This window comes from Python bivittatus, unplaced genomic scaffold, assembly GCF_059951505.1.
Source record: "Python bivittatus isolate LINGU-HERP-01145 unplaced genomic scaffold, Pbiv_v1 ctg000020_np1212, whole genome shotgun sequence".
In the NCBI taxonomy this organism is placed as follows: Eukaryota; Metazoa; Chordata; class Lepidosauria; order Squamata; family Pythonidae; genus Python; species Python bivittatus.
Window position 1 is genome coordinate 61,581,900 of NW_028277030.1, and position 19,674 is coordinate 61,601,573.

The 19,674-nt window shown below is 37.5% G+C and overlaps 1 protein-coding gene across 2 annotated transcripts in view; it reads right to left on the reverse strand.

Annotated features, from left to right (window-relative positions):
- Window positions 1-14,615, reverse strand: part of HS3ST5 (heparan sulfate-glucosamine 3-sulfotransferase 5) — a 193,271-nt gene extending 178,656 nt beyond the window's left edge. Inside the window, exon 1 of one of the 2 annotated variants that reach the window (XM_007423473.4) lies at window positions 13,541-14,615. The gene's annotated coding sequence lies outside the window, so the exon portion shown is untranslated. The remainder of the gene's footprint in view (window positions 1-13,540) is intronic. The other variant, XM_088139702.1, reaches the window with a different exon arrangement.
- Window positions 14,616-19,674: the final 5,059 nt, after the last annotated feature.

Sequence of the window (19,674 nt, forward strand, 5' to 3'; positions counted from 1 at the left end):
AATATTGAAAAATCTTTCAATATCAGATATTCGTGCTCCATAACCAAATTAGATTATTCATCAAAAATTTCCTCCCTTAGCCAAATTCAATTTTCCACAAATATATATTTGACCAATCCAAAAAAAGAAAGAAAGAAATTCTTCTCATCAAGCAGATATAAGTTTCTTACAAGAGGCCACTCAGGTTTTGATTACCCCTCTCAGGTTGGCATATCTGACCTTCAATATTCCATGAAAAATTAAAGGTGACATTGGTATCTCTCTCTCTCTCTCTCCCTCCCCCCCCCCCCCCGCCCAAAGATATTTTAAGACTTAAAGGATCTATGAGCCAGGGAAAAGGAAAAAAAAAAAAAAAGGAATGTCAGAGCTTTGTAATCTCTGTATACAATATCTGTTGAATTGGAACTTGGCTTCAAGTTGAAGATTATTAAGTATGTTTTTTATGATCTTGAGATTAATTCACCAAAGGATTCTTTTTTGTGTACTCATTTGATCCTTCCGTAGATTATTAAGAAGGGATATGTATCTATCTTTTAATACTGGAGATGTAATATATTTGAGCAGACTTTGACACATATGATTTTGGGGGGAGGTTATTGTTCTATTTTGATCTATCATTCACATTTTGCTTGTAGAATTTGGGGAAGAGAAATAAGGTTTAAAGATGTTAATATTATATTGAACTACATACTTCAAATTTATTGATTATGAAGAACTTATTGAGCTTGGAGTTTAGCTAAAAACATAATGTTGCATGGTTGGAAAGAAATTACCACTCAGAATTACAAATCCTGGATTGATGAAATGTCTTTCCTCTCAGCCTTTGAATTAGTCCTTTATCAGTTAAATGGAAAGACTGATCAATAAGATTCTGTATGGGCAAGGTTTAATTTACTGTTTAAAAATGGAGTTGTTTTACATACTAATTGTAAAATCTTTGTTTTTGTTGTCATTTTGTTATTACTCTTGCTTGGATGGTTTTCTCTTTCTCATTATTTTTTTTTGCCTTTATATTTTATTGTAGCTTTGCTTTTGCTTTTCTTTCCTTTTTGTACATTACAGCAATATAAATAAATGAATGAAAAATTAAGAAGAGAACAGCTGTATACAGTGCACCAAATTTGTTGAAGGAAGTGATATAGACTTATAATACATAAATAAAGCATCGCCTTTTATCTACCATCAAATTCATTACTTCAATTTGACGAAAGAAACTAAAAGGCAAATAGAAAATAGTAAAAAAAAAAAATCAAATTATGTATCAATGCAGTGTTTAAAAATTTTAAGTGTTTCATGATCAAGTAATGTTCAGTTGTATGCAAAAGGTTATTGTCCACAACTTTTTTCTTTCTCTAGTACAGCCTTTCAGATTAAGAACTGTCTAATAGTATAACTAGTATTATATTGTTTAATTAGTTAACCAAGAATGCACCCTTGATTCAATGAGAATGAAAGTGACATTTGGGTAGAACTTTTTCTCTCCTGCAGAACTCTGCAAATCCTCTGAATGTGTCCCTAATATTAGGAATTTAATATTGCTAATGAGAAATTCTGCTTGTCTTTAAATTATTCATTAAATGTCTTTCCTGAATCTCAGTCATCAATGCATTTTCCTAGGAAGAACATTCTACTAATTTTAGCAGAAAGTAGGGTGGTTGAGATGAAGCAGAATTAACTTATACCTCTAGTGCAAAAAAAAAAAAAGGGGGGGGGAATGAAATAAAGTGATATAATAGAGGTGGGGAATTAAGTATCTTTTTTAAATTTTGGTTGAATTTCTACCATATTTCTTTTAAAATTAAACAGAATCACTGCATTGATAAAATAGACATTTTACAGGTACTTATATGTAAATGGTATATTTCTCACCCAAGGAAATCCACCCATATTTTTATCAGTCAAAGTGAACTTTGATGAAAATAAGGAACTAAATTATGTCAGATAAATGCATTATGCAAAGTTACTTTCCCCCCCCCCCCAATAATAATGATCCTTGACATATTTTTGTGCCTACATTGTAACTGCTGTACATTATTCTAGATGTCTGGGATGCTCAGATGAACTTATAATTATCTGACTAACATTGATTATAACTGGATGGTGATACTAATGAAGATATCATAGTGCCTTAAAACTGAATACTAAAATACTCAAATATTAGATTACACATTTTATAAAAAATATATAAATATAAGTTATTGTGTTTTTATCTTTTTTGCAAAAAAATTAATTAAATGCCATAGTTAATTGTAGGACTTTTAACTAATTAAAACACTTTGTACCAGTTACCATAATATATAGAATTTCTATTATAACACAATTACAGGTAGTCCTTGCTTACCAACTGCCTTGTTTATCAACTGTTCAAAGTTACAAAGGTTGAAATAAAAAAACAGCTTTGTGATCCTCGCATATACAGCCATTGCAGTGTCCCGCGGTCATGTGATCACCATTTAGGCCCTTTGCAACCAGCACACATTTATGGCCGCAGTCATGTGATCACCATTTGTGAGCTTCACAACTGGCTTCCAACAAGCAGAATTAATGGAGTACACAGAAATGAAATTGCAAGTCACAGTCACGTGATGTCTCACTTAACATTCGTGGTGATTCACTTAAGCGGAAGTGACATCATAAGTCTGATGCAATCATGTGATTTTTTTTCATTTAGTGATCATGGCACTTAGTGATGGAGTTGCCAGTCTCAACTGTAGTCAGTAAGCGAAGACTACCTATCCAGCAAGTTACAGCTAGTATTATAAAAATATATTATTCAAGCATTGATAAAGATGAATGTCTCCTTCAGCACTTCATTTTTCTAACACTACTCTAGAGCAGGTTTGGAGAGAAAATTAATTTGTATTTGTAAACAAGTGAATAGGTATTTACTTTTATGATTTCAAACCAATGCACGACCAAAATGTAGTCAGCTTTCAAATTTAGTTCTCTGGTTTTTATTTGCAAAAACTGTATGTATGGGGCAAATTTGCAAATAAAAATGCATAAGTTTAGAGAAATATGCACCAAAACGCCTACACAATGTAAATTAAAAAAAATAATGATAAACCAAACTTGTCATATTCACTAAGGTGTGTGAAAAACCAAAGCTAATGTATTAACAAAAATGAGAAATTAGGAGGAACTAGAACTGAAAGATTAACCCATCTCTACATTATGGAGAAACATGAACCCATGGAATCATTTTGAATCAGATTCAATTAGTCAGTCAAATATCTTATCTCTTCTGAAAATTGCTCAATAATGGGTTGTTTCTTATATTAAATCAGGGAGTAAACTGGCAAGTGAAAGAGATCTACACAACTTACTTATAGTCAATTATTTTACTATGATGAGTGTCAAATAAACTAACACTCATTCCAGAATATCCAATAATAAGTTTATCCCTCCTTCACCGGAGTTAACTGAACTATGTGTGTGTCTATGTTGTACATTAAACATTCTTTTTCATGTAACTTTCAGAAGCAATCATATCTGCAGCAGAAACCATCAGAACATTTTTCATCCTAAGATTTAAAAAAATCACTGAATAAATATTTTAGGATTAACATTTTATTCCAAACTCCAGATCAAGGACAGTCAACTTCTGGTCTTCCCAGGGATTACACAATGTGTTCCATCCTCAGATGGATATATTTTATATGCAAAAATTGATGCAATACACCAGCAATGGCTTCAGCTGAATGGAACCCATGAAGTTATCAATTAGTAAATGAGTCTATTGGAAAAACATTCCTAGGGCATCCGTACTTTATTTGTACTTTATAATGGCAATTTATACCTCCTGTAACAGACCCAAGCAGTTTTCACTTATGGCCTTGTGTCTATGCAATCAGATTTACCTGAGTTTTGCCAACTTGAAATCAGGGCCTATTTCGACATTCTGTTAAAATGTTTTTGTTTAGGCACCATTTCACCTTTAAAGATGGTTACTGTATTTGAATAGCATTTTATCTTCCCTGCAGATGGAGAAAAATATTGATTCAATTATTATCTTTATTATATTGCTGTTAATGTTTAAAACTTCTTGCTTGTTATTCTCAGCTTTGAGATTTTTTGTGAATGTAAAAATGGATTATAAATTTTCAAATCATGATGGATTTTTTTTTTCAATCAGTAGAAGTCAGTCTTGTAATTCTCTACATGGTCTTCTTATTTGTTTCCATTTTTTTTCCTAGCAGCCCAGGATGATGGGAAGCAGAAGAGATTAGACAACACTATTCTAAATTATCTCATTCTCTTTTGGTTAATAGAAGCTTCCTCTTGTGAGAGGAGTTTTCCATCAGTGGGAAGTGTGAAATGAAATTGCATAAGTCTATGATGTCAGTACCTCTCAATTTAACAGACCATTTGAGGAAAGGTGTTCATTACCTTAGATTATCTGTTAAATCCAAATGTACGTCATTTACCTTGAACTTGTGACATTTTATATCATTGGCATAATGACTTAAAGACATAAATTGATGTAAATAAACTATATACTAGTTTATAAATAATGATATAAATGTGATTTATAAATTTATAAATCAATTTATGATATAAATTTGATTTACAAATAAATAAATATAAATTTCCCAAATTAAATAAATAAATAAATAAACTGTGTAATTTGCATATTTTCATCCATTGTGGGATTTTTGTAATACATTAGTACACAGATTGGTTAAATTAATAGAAATAACATAAATTTAAGTGAATTGCCTGGACTACTTTGGATACAACAGATAGTCCATTATTTCAAGGAGATGTCCAAATGCAAATTTTATCTACTGCATTTGAAAGTCAGTAATTAGGGATCCTTTAAATTTTTTACTTTATTTTTTTCTCCAGTTTTTCCCTGACACTGAATTCAAATGATTCAGATTGCCACCATTTATCATTATGTTTTAATTAATCGAACTCAGAATTTCCAATCCTTTTTTAATTTTTAAAACACAAATAATATTAGCAAGGCTTCTACTGTTGCTAAGTGTAATACAAGAATAGAATTAATGTTTTCGTGAGGTGGTGGGCTCCTCTTAACTCCATGGACAGAAACAAGAGCAACCCCTTGCCAAGGAAGCTGTAATATAGATGTCTGCAGTGAATGAGGTTTGGCTACATGATCTAAATATCCCATTGTAGTATAATGAATTTATGATTTTTATAATAATATTGAGAAAGTCTCTGCTCCTTCACCAACAGATGGTCTGGAAAAATGCCTACATTGCATCTTAAGCAAATCTCTTTATTTCATGGACTGCCAAGATGTGGCATATCCAAAACAGCTGAGTTGAACTTATTAAGGGAAAAGTCAGTTTTTGCCATGGATGGATGCATCTATCAATTTGTTTTGCTCAATTTCCCATTTTGTCCACTGTAAGTTTACTTTGGCTTACTTCCATTCCATATCATTTTATGGACTAAACCAAAGAGAGAAAGAGAGAGAGAGAGAACAAGAACAAGAATAAAACAACCCTGTGCAAGTTTGCATCTTGTTCCCATACAAATTGTTCCTATTAGACACCTTTTTTACACATCTTTCCTATAGTGTAAACTTTCTGAAAATAACTTTTTCCTGATATAATTGGTTTTACTTAAGTACGTAAATGTCTTTTATTAATTTATTTCTCACATGTATACACTTCTACAATCCAAAAGAATATGTACTTTTTATTAATATATGTATACATGCATAAATGCATAGTTATAACATTACAACATTCTGTGAGGTTTGCTAACAGCACACTAATGGTCTTAATTTGCCTGCAGTACAGGATGGCCAATTTTGGACTAGTAGCTGTGAAGAAAGTCACATTCAAAGAATGGCCACAGTACTTTTGGGGGTCTTTTTTTAAAAGAAAAACTTTTGAAAATATGAAAAAGTTGCATTCTGAAAAGTAAACAGGTCAATACAAAAATATTTCAGTACTTTCATATAAAGATCAAATATAACTCTTAAATTCATACCAACTTGAATTATTTTCATTGTCATTATCTTTGAATCAATTGCTTTCCAGTGGCTTGCCAACAATTGTCATTGATTGCCTCTTGAGTGGTTTTCCACTGATTGCCACCAGTTTTCAGAGGTGAATAACAAGGCAGCTCCAGAAGCTGTACCGAAGCTTTAGAAGATGCATGCAGCTTGCTCACCCATAAGATGTAAAGTCAGATAGTTAAAAAATGGTCCGTTTGTATTAAAATGTAGATCTAATGAATTGTTTTTCCATTGCTACCCTTTGCAGCTTCTGGAGACAAGTGTCTTCTCATTGTGGAGAAGTCTGGACCTTAATAAAACAGCCCTCCCCAAGTAATGCTTTCTCAATACTGGGAATTGGGATTACAATTCAAAGAAATCCCATCCATTTTTGTTGCCCTTGCTACTTAGAAATTCTGGGAATTGTAATCCCAACCCACCCAGGGGCTCCATGGTGGGGAAAGTCTGCACTAATTAGGTCAGGACATTATGTACTATATTACTAGACAGCATGGAAAGTCTCTGGCTGGTTTGCATAGCAAAATGGAGGTTTACAACCATAGATTTCAGGAAGTGACAAGGATAATTATCTAGGCCAACATCTTATATAACAATATTTCAATCGAAACTAAATCAGGTCCTGGTACTATAATTGAACTAGAATATATTCATTAAAAAGACATGCACTCTTGATAGAAAAGACATCAATAAGCTGCAGTCATAAGACAGCTGCTTCAATATTTAACTACCTTTACAAATAAGTCAGTCTTTGGCCTTTCACAAATAAACCCAATATATTTTGTGGTCTTGGTCTTTAATTAAAAAACAAACAAGCAAACAGCAAAATAAAAATTAATATTTGTACAGATAATTTTTTTAATGAAGTTCTTTGGTTGCCTACAGGCAATCATATGTACTTTAACAGCTATCGATAGACATGATTAAGACCAAGATCAACTAGTACAAGTAGTCCTCGACTTACAACCATTTGTTTAATGACAGTTCAAAAGTCACTGAAAAAAGTGACTTATGACTGGTCCTTGCACTTATGACCATTGCAGTATCCCCACAGTCACATGATCAGAATTTGGGCTCTGGGCAACCGGCATGTATTTACGACGGTTGCAGCTTCCCAGGGTCACGTGATCACAATTTGCAACCTTCCCAGCGGGTTTCCGACAAGCAAAGTCAATGGGGAACTGTGTGATTTGCTTAACAGCCGTGGCAAAAAAAGTTGCAAAATTGGGTGCAATCACATGATGCCTTGCTTAATGACCACACCACTTAACAATAAATTTTTCAGTCCCTATTGTGTTCATAAGTCAAGGACTACCTGTATATCCTTGCTAGTCTTCCAGTTAATGTAAACTTATTCATGATGAACAGTGTCATGATGATTATATTTAGCTATTGTAAAAAGCTATAGGCAGTGCCAACTCAGGTGTATATGGCACTCCTAGGCCACACTGACTGATAGTGCCACCTCCCACCAATGTGAAGTTTTTCATTTTTAGAATGATTTGGAAGAAGAAGCAGTGTTGGTGCCCCATAAGCTTTGGCACCCTAGGCCAGTGCTTACTTGGCCTTAGCCTAAAACCAGCCCTGGTTGTAGGATTCATTAACAACTGATAGTTTTATCCAAAGAGATGCCATATGGATCACACCTATATAATGTCACTTCTGCATCAAAGATTGGCAACCTGATGCACTTCAAATATTATGGACTACAGCCACTCTTCAGTTAGTGACTACCTCAGTTGGTGACTATCTGCAAATACAACTGTAATAAATGGTAATAAAAAATTCATTTTTCAACCAATGGATGCATTTATGACCAAATTTCATGTGCCTGACAACAAAAGCCTTTAGTGTGAAACCAATTAAGCTCTGGTCAGTTTCAGGCAGCAGCCTGAGAGGGTTCTAATCCACTAATTAAGGTCACAGAGCTGAGCTTGTTAACTTGTGGTTAGCATTTTTTAGGGAAGTGCTGTGCTATAGAGAAAAGCTGCTCAGGAGGAAATAGCATATTTAAGTAATCTCTCTGTCCTGCAAGGGGGAAAAAAATGGGGAAAAAATGGGTCAGCAGCCAGGGATCTTTGCAGCTTCTCTCTCTCTCTCTCTCTCTCTCCCCCCCCCCCTCCCTCCCTCTCTCTCTCTTTCTCTCTGTCACATGTTCACTTAGTGGGCATTTTGCTTAATGACCAAGTCATTGGAACAGAACACAGTCACTGAACGAGAAAAGGGTGTATAGCTTCCATGAACTCTAGATAAATGAGGCCCTGATCTCCAGAAGGCTATAGGAAATGTAATCCCAACATATAGTGAGGCTTAGAGTGGAATCCAAACTACTTGTTTCCAGTTTGGTTACTGATTTTTAACAGGAATAATTAGAAGAGGCTAAGGGAATTACATGTGGTCATGGAATACATTGCTCATTTCTGTTCCACCTGATAAGGGAAAAACTGATCAAACTGGTACTGCTCCAATAATACAATGTATGATCCATACAGGAATTACTTGTTTAAATTTCTGTGCAAATTATACTTAATATGAACTTTACAATAGAAGCCTTCTTGTGGAGTCAAGTTCATTTACAATAAGAACTTAATTCTTATAATACATATAATACAATTATATGTGCTAGGCTTCTGCACAGAATTAGACCTGTTAAGGTCTTAGAATACATCTGCATGACAATGCAATTTATTTATCTGTGAAAATAAAGCATTGCCTAACAGCAGCGGAATTCAATCTTTGTTTTGTTTTTTTTAATTTCAGTCCATCCTGCATCTGATGAAAACTTAGGCATAAATATAAGGTATACATGCCAAGCAAAGTGTGGGTTTTCTTCAATGGTATTGTTCCTCCGGCAGATACTTTTAATCCAGATGAACTTTCTATATGTCTAGCCTGCCTATGTATTCTCCTATATCTGCTCTGGAAGATTGAGAAGATTGTCCCAGATAAAACAGATATGGATGGGTGAGAGGGAGGAAAGAGTGTAATAAGAGGTTCTGTTGCGCAAATGGAAATCTACTGATTTAATGCTGGACACAGCTATTTCATAGATAATATTTTTGTCTTCATTATACCAAATGAAATTTATCTCAAAAATGAATTTCCACTGTGTAGAATAAGCAATTTGTTACTTATATTTTTATTAAGTCTGGCTTGTTTAAATCTAATCCATAAGTTATTATTACAACGTTTTGGATTTCAAACTGTACTTCTCCTAAAACTCATCATGAATTTAACAGCAAATTAAAAAATAAGTGTTTATTTATTTTCATTTATTATGATAGATAGATAGAGATTCAATAGATAGATGGAGATACGATAGATAGATGGAGATGAGAGAGAGAGAGAGAGAGATTCCCCAATACAAACTGTTTTGAAACATAGCAAAACTTATTTTAGGTAACAAAGGTTTACTTTCCATTTTTGTCCATATCTGTGCAAGTTACTAGTATTCATTCTTTTGCTTCTTTAGAAAAAAAACATACAAGCAGAATCTTTTAGCTAGAAATTAACATAGTGCTAATCTATAAGTGTCTTCTCAAAAGAAAATCAGTGGATTTATTCCCATGTAACTGTGCATAATACTGCATAGTCTTAAGGCTATTATTATTTATACCTTTTACAGTTTTACTAAATTATAATTCCAAATTATCTGTCTTCCTAAGGTCTCTACTGTTATGCAGTATAACCTCTGCATTTATGACAGTCCTTTGAGACTGCAATAAATGCACACAATTATTCAAGATTATTCTAGCCATTAAGTTACAATATTTTATCGCTGTAATTTTGAATGGATATATTTCTTCTCTACAAAGTAAATTAACTGAGCATCTTCTTTTCTATTCAGTAACAGAGAAAAATGTTTTCTCTAGTTCCCACCAAATAAAAAACAAGATAAGGAAAATAAGATAAACCAGATAAAGAAACAGTCTTTCATTCATTCAAAACACCTGAGTAGCAATTGCGTATTCTAGAAATCACTGAGATTCTCCCCTTCTCCCCCGAATTCCTGAAAGATTAAGTCAAATACCTAATTTGTTCCCTGGCCGCCAAACAGATTGATTCTGGCAAATTATCCTCCTTGTATTCATCTAAAAATCTTGAACTTTATAAAATTATCTGGCCAATCAGCATACAGAATGTTTACTGTTAAAGTATCTGTTTATCCTGGGGAATTCCCATGGGGACATAAAGCCTTTGGTAAGCTATATCAACAATCCTGCAAGTAGGAAACCTTTCCTGTGACATCTTCCCTCCACAGGAGTGCTTTGAAATGTTTGTCATGAAAGGATATGTATGACAAGTGTTACACCAGTATGAATCCTCTACATGGATTTGCTGGAACTGCCTTTGGGTTGGGGTACCTGACTCAATTCACACGGATTCTGTATTCTTTTTTGCGTATTAAGTGAACTCTTTCAAACAACTTGCTGAGTTAAACAAGAGCTAAACAAAACAGCAAAATATCAAAGTACTCTAAATAAAACAGCAACTTGTGAATCTTGGGAAGCCTTCTGCATATACATCCTGGTCTAATTCTTTCCAGATTTTTTCCCCTTCTTCCTGGCATGTATTTAAAAATTTTCATCAGTTTGAGACTTGCTCCCTAGAAAACAGCAATGTAGCAATACAATAAGTATTGAAGCATAAATATTTGGCTCACTAAAAATAACATGTACAGATTATATAGTGGAAGACTATTTTTCTTCAAAATCAAAACATCAGTAATGCAGGGTAAAGAATCAATGATAGTCCATTTGCATTAACATAAGTATCCTACCATAGCAACACTTTGCTGAAGAAACATCAGCAGCTTAACATCTTTATGTGATGTTTCTTCTCATTGATATCGTCTTATACAGATTTGCAAATGTGTTGTAGTTTGCAAATGTGTTGTAGTTTGCATAGTCAGAATACTATGTTCCTGACATCAATATTTAATACCTTAACAAAAGCATGATATATGTTCATGTTTGTTCTGATATTACTAATTCCGATAACTCAGGATCCAAAGATCTCCTGAGAAGATATGCATTTCCATATGGACAGTGAAGCCCCCTGTTTTTTCTTCAGAAAAAGTATTTTGGGTTTTATTTTAGGTAACACTCAAATATCCCCTGAGTTTTGCTGGTGCTTCATCATGTGATGTGGTATGACTGGAGGCACCAGTCACACGTTTTCTGGCATTTATGAATATTCCACACAGCTCTATTGGAATCTGAACCAACATCCTTAACTCAATGCTATGCTTTCAAATGATGCATTGCACTAAGATTTCATTCTAATATCCATACACTATTTTATTTTAGGAAACTAGGCATATAGTGCTCTAAACATGCTTACCCGAAAATATATCTTTCATTGATCTTAAGAGACCTTACTTAGAAGCCTTACATGTTAAAATCATTGGAATACCCAAGACCAATATTTTCAAGACCATCATAAGAGTGTTGAAATATTTTAAGGAACCTATTTATTGTTTTGGAACCAAGGTAACAATGACAGCAAAAGTCATATCATTGACAAATCTATGAAGTGTTAATATTTAGGTTGAAGCTTTTTCATTCAACAAGATTATTGCTTTTAAAAAATGATAGGCTCACCCACAGAAATAACTCTCTTTAAAAAGAGGTTTTTGGCATTGACCATAAGAGAAAAATATGATCCATAAGAGTAGACATAGATATTTCAGGCATTTGGGAAACAACTGGCCAAGTCTTTACGATTTAATCATTGTATAATTTAATTAATGTTTTCTTCATTATAAGACTGCTACACAGTGAAACTTTGTCCATATATATTCTTGCCCGAAACAGTTACATGTTCACTTTTCAAAAAGAATAAAAAGTTCACACTGGATAAAGTGCTTTAAAGCCATGGACACAGGATATGCTACCTTAGATGGCTTCTTGAAACAGAAACATAAGAAAATATAAAGAAAAAACATTTGCTGCCATCCCTTTTCACCATAAAGTTAAGCATAGTTAAAATATTTATCAAAGTTTTCTACAAAAGAATGGAACACTAGGCAGTGCTTGAACCCTTTGCTATGAACTTCTGTAGAAATCTAATAAATAAATAAAGCAAAGGTGTTTCCAACTGCCTTGCAGATTAAATTATCAATCGTTTTGCTTTCTTTTCTCTTGTAAAATGTTTAGGCAGTGAATCAGGCCTCTAGCTATGAACAATTATATTTAACCAAAGATGCAAATTCAGTGTTGTTGTTGTTTTTTCAATCATATGATAAACACACACACACACACACACTAATCTACAGGATAAATACAAAGCACGCTGTTTTAAACCAACAACTACTTACAATAGTGGGATTATTCTAAGAAAGTGGTTTCTGCACTGTTCCTTTGCAGATCTAAGGCTGCCTCTGTTTTACCCTTGTTTTAATCCTTATTTTTAAAAATGCAGAATTGTTTTCATTAAATCAGTTTCCAGAACCTACATTACTGTTTTATGGTTAGAAAGTTATTGAACATGACCCCAGTCTACTGTTAGTCTACCTCCTGAAATTAGGTAGGTATATACCTTTACACAGTTCAGGTCCACAGAAACCCAGCTTTGCATGTGAAAATCGAAAGGGCATTAGTGTCAAAAGCACTTGCTTCTAAAATTAAGGGGAAATACTGAAACTGGTTAGCAAATCCAATTTTAACAGAGTCTCCAGCAATTAGCAGCTTTTTATGTTTCACATAAACCATGTCCAGTCCTGTGGGCTCTTCAGCTTTCCTACCCACCTATTTATGATTGTTCTGTCAGCCGGAACTATCACAAATGCGAATGAAGTTGCAGAAGGGGAGAAAAACTGGTTTACAGGCACCAATTTGATAGAAAACATTCTGTAAATATTAAAGGTTTCCTTAAGGGCTCCACATTTCATAGTGACCGCCTGCTGTTAAACACGGGGTGAAAGTGGATGGGTGGAAGAAGGTGATGAGTTTTCACACCCTGTGCTGTTCTGGTCCAGGTGCTGAAATGCCCCCAAGAGAGTCAGCACTGAAAGCAGAAGACGATCCAGGGAGGAATACTTGGAAGGCGCAATGTGGGAATACCTTTCTCAAAGCGGGTGCTTGGAAGCCTGTACCTGGAAACCTTCCTCAGGTAGCAAAAGGGTGACCCTCTCCTTGTCACAGCTGCTTCTCCTCCATCGGAGCCAGGGAACACCAAGCCCCGCACTAATTAACTGCCAAACCCGGCCAATCGACAACCCAGCATACCCCAACCGTACTAATTTCCCCCCACGGTGCCATCAGCAATTCACCAGAAGAGCCTCATTTATCACTCGCTGCCCGGACCCGCACACAATGGGGCTTACTCCCAGGTAAGTGTGCCTAAGGTTGCCGTCTTCCGCCAGCTTCGAACAATGCACTGCGGAGCGCCTTCAAAAACTGCACCAGAGAGAAACAGACGCCTCTTTGCAAGCATCACAGACACAGACGCAAACGCGCGCGCACAGCTATACGTACCCACACGCGCACACACACACACACACACAAACACACACCCCAACCCCAAAAGTGTATCCGTACTCCCAACCTTCAAGCGAAGCCAGGAAGAAGCTCAAACTGCACGGGTTGGGCCACGGGGCGACCCAGACCTACTGCCCCTCTTCCTCCGGACCCTCACGCGAGGCAGTTCCAGCTCAAAGTCCAGAGGGTGGGCAGGGCGAGGGGCTCTGTAGCCTCTGGCTGCCCTCGCTCGGCTGCCCGGCTGCCCGGCTGCCCGGCGGGTCGCTTTGGCCGCCTCTGAGATTAGGACGCCACCGCTTGGCGTTGCCCGAGGCTCGCTCGCCAATCGGGGCTCTCGCTGCTTTCCCCGCAGAAGCCGAAGCGGAGCCGGGCGCGAGAGAGACTCCCAGCCGGAGCCGAGGAGCGCGCGGGAGAACTAGTGGAGTTCAGGAGGCGGCGCCTGCTGCACATCCCAGAGCGGCCGAGGCCAGGTGCGGCGGCGGCGGCGGCGGCGGCAGCGCCAGCGCCAGCGCTCGCTCCCGCGGCTCAGGCACAGCGCGACTGGCGGCGGTAGCGGCAGCAAAGCGAGCCCCTTCGCTTCCAGTCTGCTCTGCTCGAGAGGAGCTGGGGCAGCGGCAGGAGGAGGAGGAAGAGGAGGAGGAGGTGGGGCTGAAGCACATTCTTTTCCTCACTTCCACAGGCAGCAGACAAACTCTCCCGAGTTCCAGGCAGGCGATTCGCCCTTCCCCCGCCTTCGGGAAGCGGCCGCCAAGCTCACCCGTTATGTGCGCCTGTGCGGGTCCCTCGCACGTAACGGAGCCTTGTCTCTTCTCCCGTGGCGCTGTTTGCACGCAGCAGCTTGTCGCCCATTCTCCACAGCTCCTGGTACCGTCACAGCGTTCGCTGCCGGCGCCCGGGTGTTTGCTCAGGCAGGCGGCCGCTTGCGCGTGGCGTCGCCTCTTTTTTCTTTTTCCCTTGATTTTCGTGACAGAGCCTCGTTCGGTTGGGCTCGCTCTGCTTTTCTCCTCCGCTCCCTCCCGACAGTCAATCCCTCCTTCAGCGAAGGCTCAAGAATCCCCCCTCGGCCACCCTTGCTGCTGCCGCCGCCGCCTCCCGGTTTTGCGACCTGAGCGAGAGGTTCCTGTCCTGCTGGGGGAGGAGTGGGGAGAAAAGAGCAAATTGCAACACAGGCAAGCCTTGCCGCCGATCGGATGGCAGAGCCGGATGAGGGAGGGGTCCGATTTCCTCACCCCGCCCGAGGAACTCGGCGAGGCTGGGATGTCCTGACTCAGCACCTCGGGTCCCCGCAAGCCAGACAGTAAACCCCTCTTTGTCAGGCCCATGGCATACCGCGGGATCGATGCCAGGGGCATCTGGAAGAGCCGCTTTAAAAACGCGGCAGCGGCAGCCACCCAGCAAAGCAAACAAAAGAAATGACACCAGCCCTCTGGACCACAACTCTTTAGAAGGAAAGAGGGAGAGCAAGAGAGGGGACAACGGGTAGGGAAGAATCTGCCACATGAAGGGACTGCTTTGCATTGCTCCACGGTGCCGCTGGTATGGTCTGACACTGCTTTTATAAAAGATCAGTTACCCAGACTGCTCCCACCCTGTGGAGAATTTCCAAACTCCAATACATAGGTCACAGATACAGCAAACCTGCTGTGCTGCCTTATTCTTTCTTTCACCTTCTAGCCCAAGGAACAGAATGTATCTCTTATATTAGTGCTCACCCGCTCTCCCTCTCTCCCCCTCCCTCCCTCTCTTGTAAAGATGTATCTCTTTCATTATAAATATCTTGTACATGGCACACAATGTTTTGCTTCTGACATTTGTAGCAACTCCTACAGGTGTATATTTCATTGCACAGGACAGTTTGTGCTCCGGTATGCATCTCATAATGATGTGGAACCAACCCCTAGCTCTCTGCAGATCAGATGGACAGACATTTAATGTTAAACCATTTATACATGTAACTAGTGTAGACGCAGCTCAATATACTTTTTGAATGTCGTAACGCTGTATTTATATTGCTGCAATAAATTTGGGGATATAGTTGGTGTAGATCCAATGTGTTTTAATATTTACATTAATAGTTGATATAAGAGCAACATTTAATAATTGATATAAGAGTGATGACTTAGTTTTTAATATGTTTGAAAACAAAGTAGATTACAAATATAGGGATTTGTGGTTCTTTAACTAAGTGGTTTTCTCTCTACCTCTCCTAGTCTAGCAACTGGCCTTGTAGATCATTCTCTCCCAGGCTTCATTCTTGATTCCTCTTCTCCTCTTTCCACAGCTGCTAATTTCCTGCTTTTGTGGTTTCTTCTGTTTTTCTGACCACTAAATCTCTCTCTTAAGATCTGAGCAGCTCAGCCAATGACAGCTAAATATCTTGCTCCTTCTGTATTAGCAACTCAATTAATCCTTGGCGATGACTTCACCTTTGTTACCACCAAATCCTCTACAGCACAGATTCTAGAATAGAAACTTAAGAAGCATATGACTATTCCATTTAACTTCAACAATATCCTCTCCCCTCCTCCTCTTCTGTCCTCAGCGAACACAACTGTGATGATGCAAAAGATTGTGAAGTTGGGTGTTCTTATTTATTTGGATGAGAAAATGCATGGCAAGATGGTAGGTACCAGCAAAAGTCTTTTGCTCAAAAAGGGACTAATGGTGTATTTCCTGAAAGTCAGATTTGAGATTGTCCTTATAGTTCACTAATGAATTGTTGGCCCTTTGTATAATAGATATTTGCATTTACTTTACTAAAGAAAGGCGTAGCATGAATATTTAGTATGCCACTGTGAACACATAGTTTATTAAGGAAAATTTAATGTTACCGAAAAGGAAAGTGAGTAAGGTCAGTGCTATTCTTTCCCTTTGACCATAGCAAGGCAGTAACCTAATAAATCATTTTAAAACTTTATTGATCTGGGAAATAACAAAACTGTAAACTTGTCAGTTTGACAAGTAATCTACCGTAGTAATATATCACAATAGAAATGGATACTAGACATAAAAGGCTACAACAATAAAATATTCAGTGATAAAGAATTTCTTAGCCACTTACATGTGTGGTGTGTATACTTTTATTGGCACGTATGACTCTACAAGGCTTCCCTGAAATAAAAATAAAGATTTCAAATAAGGGAACAAAGTGAAACATAGTCCAGAAGAAACAGAGTTCCCAGTTTGTGGAGTAGTATGATCCTATTTAGGGCAACAAATGACATATTTGGACAGTTTTATCTTTCTCTATCTTTGCAATGTTTAGTGTTGCTATTAATGGATTTTAGGGGTTTTTAAAATAGCACTAGTTGTACTGATGGTGGGTGTAGGCACTATCAACCATCTCTACTAAAGCACAAAAACTGGGGGAAAGTAGAAAGATACTAGGGTTTCTTTTCATTCAAATCTTTATTTTGTGCTGTAGCATTTAACTCATAGCAAAAAAAACCAAAAAAAAAAATCCTTTCTGTTCAGAGTAGCACTGAACCTTTCAACACAAAGGACATGACATTCAGGATTATTGAGAATGCATGTTAACATTTGCACAAGTAACTGAACCAGCCCTATAAAGTAGACAGCATGAGATGACCAAGTCAGGTGACATATACTTTTCCTCATGAATTCAGTTGTGAACAGAACTGTGCTGTTGGAAAGCAGAAATGGGTATGCCATGTAATTTGTCCTAATGGTATAGAATTATATGAGATTATTTTATGGCCAATGCTGAGGTAAAATTGAATTATGAGTCCAGTCAAAAACTCTGCAGATTGGGGGATATCATCATCTTGTTTTGAACCTAAGGCAAAAAAATAAATGCCTGGAACAAACTATATAAGAACCAAGTTATTTGGAATTCCTGTACTTTCCTACAGCTTTGAGATACAAGTAATCCTCACTTAACAACCACAATTTGAACCAGAATTTAGGTCGCTAAGCGACACAGTTATTAAGCAAATCATCACGTGACCGAACCCAATTTTATGACCTTTTTTGCAGTGGTCGATAAGCAAATCACTACAGTCATTAAGTGAATCATGTGGTCATTAAGCAAATCATGGTCGTTAAGAGAATCATGCAGTTCCCCATTGGTTTTGCTTGCTGGAAGCCAGCTGGGAATGTTGCAAATGGAGATCACGTGACCCCAGGACACTGCAACCTTCGTAAGCATGAGCTGGTTGCTACGTGCCCAGATTGTGATCATGTGACTGTGGGTGTGCTGCAATGGTTGTAACTGCAGGCACTATAGTAAGTCACTTTTTAGTATTGTTGTAACTTCAAACAGTCATTAAATGAACAGTTATTAAGTGAGGACTACCTGTATGAGAAAACTGCATCTCATTTCTTTGGCTATATGTTATGAAGACCAAACCATGTTCTCAAGAAATTTTCCAATATACATGTGCTCAGATCTGAATATATTTCATGTAGAGAAAGACATAATTAAAGACAATACAATTGTCTTTACAATTGCAACAGACAACAATACTGCAGACATATTTCTAAAAATTACTCTTCACTTCAGTAACATACCCAATACTCACAAATGATTTATAGGAACTGTTGAAAAATCCACCCCCTACTACCTGTAGTCTTTGTGTATGTGTGTGTTTCAGTGAACGAGTATAAATAATTTGATGCAGTAAAGTGAACAGAATTTCTGATTTGATATATGCCTAAAGATGAGAACTCTGAATTCCAGGAGATGGTGTTTCCCTTTCTCTGTGGTGGCCCACGCTCTTTACAATGTACTTCCCTCCCCTCAGAAATCCAGTTTGTGCCAATTCTGGCATCTCGTTATAAAGCTGTTATGGCACAATATTCCACAGGTATTTGCAAGTTGATGTCACTGTTGGGTTGACCCTGGTAGCTATTTGTAACTTTTTTTTGTTTATTCTAATCTCTGTTGTTATTTTGCTTATAGTTTTTAACTGTACTTATTGTGTTAATTGTTGTTATGGTAAACATCATGAGTTGTAAGATTCATTGATGTACAAGTGCAATATATAAATAAATACCTAATGACATTGCTTTAAAAAATTCCCAGGATGGATAGCACAGGATTTGTACACCCTCTGTTAAATCAGTGTACTTGACATAAGTGTACCTGAGTCAATTTCTGCAAATGAAAATGACAAGCTAATCACAGGAGCTGTTTAAGAGGCTTCATACAGGAAAAGGGGTTGGGGAACCTGTAATAATTAGATTTCCATCCAGTTGTGCAGATTTGTACATTTTCTCTGTATTGGAAACCTGTTGACAGCCAAAACCAGCAGCTAATTGGATACAACAACCAGTTTTCTGTGTGTGAAAATGGGAGTTACAACAGTTTTGGGAATGTTTGAAATATTGTACTGAATAATTCAGTGAATACTTTTTTGGGTTTTTTTTTTTTTTGATTTGCAGAAGCGATTGGCTAGAGCTGCATGATCAGAATGTAGGAATGTTGCGCTTTGAAGAATAGAGCAGTCAGAGCGCCACTGACAAATACTCCATCTGTGATTAGAAATGGAATAAAGAATTTCTCCCCCTGTTAACAATCTGTTAGCTTTGGTTAACTATCTGGAATGGTAAAGAGTAGTGGACTGATCTAAAGGGACATAGTAACTTTAAAACACTTCACACCAAACAATGTCATGTGGCAGGTGATACATTTAAGCATCCCAGGAGCCCAGGGGGTTCACTTGGATTCACCGTGCATTTGACAGCAGGGAAAAACTGTCAGCAGCCAGCAGTTGTTTGTCCACATGGCTAAGAGATGTTATGCATGTGATGTACTATTATAACCTTCTCCCATCTTTTACAGCTGATCTGGAAAGGCTGTAATCATAACTATAGGCCTTTCCCCCAAGGCTGTTTTTCTGCTCAGAACTGACAACCTCTTCACACATGTTTCTCTCCTTTCTTTGGGAGGAAATATCCAAAGACCAATACCTACCTATTTGAAAAAGGTACCTGGCAGCTATTTTTCTGAAGAACACATCCAAGCTATTTTTCATCCTTTAAATGAAAAGAGAGAGTGAGAGAGAGAGAGAGAGAGAGAGAGAGAAAGAGAGGTACCTCCCTCCCTCCCTCTCCCTCTCTCTCTCTCTCTTTTCATTTAAAGGATGAAAAATAGCTTGGATGTGTTCTTCAGAAAAATGGCTGCCAGGTACCTTTTTCAGATAGGTATATTCCTAGTTTTAAGATGGTAGAGCTAGAAAT